General features: G+C 42.8%; 1 non-coding gene across 1 annotated transcript; it reads right to left on the reverse strand.

Annotated features, from left to right (window-relative positions):
- Positions 1-1,221: 1,221 nt before the first annotated feature.
- Positions 1,222-1,328, reverse strand: LOC130471044 (small nucleolar RNA R71). The gene has a single exon (XR_008931738.1). It is a non-coding gene; the product is annotated as a small nucleolar RNA R71 (small nucleolar RNA).
- Positions 1,329-2,969: the final 1,641 nt, after the last annotated feature.

A 2,969-nucleotide genomic window follows, 5' to 3' on the forward strand; every position in this document is an offset into this window, starting at 1 on the left:
GATTATTGATTGATTGATTATAATTTCTATAGCTTATTATTATTGCTCGTCAATTCTGTTCGGCCGGACTATTTTGATTTGAGTTTGATTAACCTTGGATTATGCGCCGAGAGGTATAAATCTGATGTTTTTGTTCTGTGGCTATTAGATAGGAATTATTTCTAGTACGTAGCGAGAGCCCGCTAGTTGTTCTATCCTAAGGAATTCATAAGATTCGAGAGATGCATGTTTTCCTAGTTATGATTGTTAATTGATTGTCATTGTTCGTTGTCCAATCCCGGTCTGCATTTATGGTGAACCGCTGCCCTAGATTCCTTTAATATTGTTATTTTCCGATTTGATTATTTTCTTTAGTTTAATACACAACCCAATCTAAACTCTTGTTACCTGTAGTCTAGATTAGTAATTTAATAGTAGAAAGAACGCATGTTTCCCTGTGGATACGATCCCTGCTTCCCTTGCTATATTTTTAGTTGGTGAACGTTAGGTTTATATTTGATAGGAGTACGATTTAGCCTGTCAAATTTTGGCGCCGTTGCCGGGGAAACGGTTTTATTTTCTGTTATTAATTGTTTTTCTAGATTATTGTTTGTTACTTCCCAAGGGACTCCCGTTCCTTGAGACCGGATCTCACGACTGTTTTCTAGTTTTTGCTTGTTTATGCCCAGGACTGTCCATACCAGCGATCTGACTTCGTTCGATCCTGAACCTGAACGGACCTTTCGTAGACGGCGTAGATTCGTTAAACAGTTGAGAGACTATTCTGACTCTGAATCCGACTATCTGATTAGCAATCTATTCCATACAGATTCAGAGATGGGTGACCAAGCACCACCACCGCTACCCCCACTTGTGCCAAGGCTTACAGACTACTCCAAACCAAGTCTGTCTATGCTCCCCAAGGCAATCATGCCTTCCATTGCGGTCGAGAATTTCAAGATCGAACCCCAGCTGATAAACATGATCGAGAGACACCAATTCGGTGGGGAAAAGGGTGAAGATCCTAATCTCCATATTCAGTCTTTCATTCAGTATTGTGCCACCATTAAGCAGAAGAATTTAACACCGGAGCAGACTATGGAGATACTCTTTCCATTTTCAATGAGTGGGAAGGCAAAGCTATGGATTAATAGTCTCAACCGCGCAACTATGAAAATCACCGATTGGAATTCTTTGGCCCTTGCATTCTATGTTAAATATTTCCCACCTGAGAAGACAGCTCGTCTAAGGGGACATATATTAGGTATCTCTCAACAAGCAGATGAGAGTTTGTTCGAGGTTTGGGAAAGATTCAAGGACTTGCAAAGAGAGTGCCCACACCATGGTTTGGAGGACTGGTTCCTGGTTCAGCAGTTCTATAATGGTCTGGGTAATGAGTCTAGGTGTCTTTTGGATTCAGCTGCCAGTGGGAGATTTATGCAACTGGAGGTGCCTAGAGCTTTAGAGGTGATTGAGGAAATAGCGATCCATAGTGCCCAATATGGGAATCCTAGAGGTTTTGCCGTTCGTGGTGTTAAGCATGAGATGAACTCTATTGAACAGCTTACTGCTCAGCTAACTGCCCTACATCACAAGCTGGATAATATGCAAAACGCATCTTCCCAAGCCACCCAACAAGCTAGTGTCACCGCAATGAGTGCTCAGTTGGCAAATGTCTGTAATAGTTCTGGGATGCAAGGTCATTATGCACCGGAATGTAGGAGCTCTATTGAACAATGCAATGCATTCCAGGCCTACAAGCAGAACAATCCGTACTCCAACTCATACAATGAAGGGTATAAAAACAACCCCCTATTATCATATAGGAGTACTAATGTTCAGAACCCCCACCAGATTCAACACCCTCCACCACCACAACAACCTTACCAACCACCACCACAGCAGCCCTACCAACCGCGAAGTAACTACAACCCGCAGCCTAGTGGACCACCTGGCTTTCCTCCACAGCCTCAACCCACACAGCCTGATCCCATGCTTGTTGAGATGCGGAATATGATGTTAGAATTGCAGAAGTCTCTGAGCGAAAAGGATGCCAAAATCGATGCCCTCACTGCTCATAACAAGATCATGGATAAACAGTTGGCACAAATGGCTACTACTCTCGCAGAGAGACCCAAGAGTCAACTCCCTTCACAGCCTGTGACCAGAGAGTCTGTAAATGCTGTCACTTTCCGGAGTGGATATGAGTATGATGGGCCACCTATGACTATAGAGGAAGGGGTTGAAGTATCTGTAAGTGGTGCTGTGCCAAGAGAAAGTGAGAAGGTGGTCAAAGAGAAGGAAGCTGACACAAGGGTTGAGAAGAAAGTTGAGATACAAGTTCCACCTATCAAACTTTCCTTCCCTCATCGTTAGCTAAAGAACAAGCTAGACAAGCAGTTTGGTAAGTTCTTAGAAGTGGTAAAGAATCTGCAGGTAACGGTCTCTTTCACTGAATTAATTACTCAAGTACCTGCATATGCTAAATACATGAAAGACATCTTGACTAGGAAGAGAGCATTTAGTGAGGTGGAGACTGTTGCATTTACTGAAGAGTGTAGTGCCTTACTACAAAATAAGTCTCCACCCAAGTTGAAGGACCCCGGGAGTTTCTCTATCCCGTGTAATATTGGCAACCTTTTTATTGACAAAGCCTTATGTGATTTAGGTGCCAGTGTTAGTGTCATGCCCTTGGCTGTCTGTACTAAATTGAACATGGGTGATTTAAAAGTTACCAACATAACTCTGCAAATGGCCGATTGATATGTAAAATACCCCCTAGGTGTTCTAGAAGATGTGCCTGTTAGAGTAGGTAAATTTTTTATCCCTGTTGATTTTATTGTGTTGGACATGGAAGAGGACAGGCAGATCCCTATTATTTTAGGTCGACCTTTCCTACACACTGCGGGGGCAATCATAGATGTCAAGAATGGCAAGCTGACCTTAAATGTGGGGGATGACAAGGTTACTTTCAATTTAACCCATGTTGC

Source organism: Spinacia oleracea, chromosome 3, assembly GCF_020520425.1.
Source record: "Spinacia oleracea cultivar Varoflay chromosome 3, BTI_SOV_V1, whole genome shotgun sequence".
Taxonomy (NCBI): Eukaryota; Viridiplantae; Streptophyta; class Magnoliopsida; order Caryophyllales; family Amaranthaceae; genus Spinacia; species Spinacia oleracea.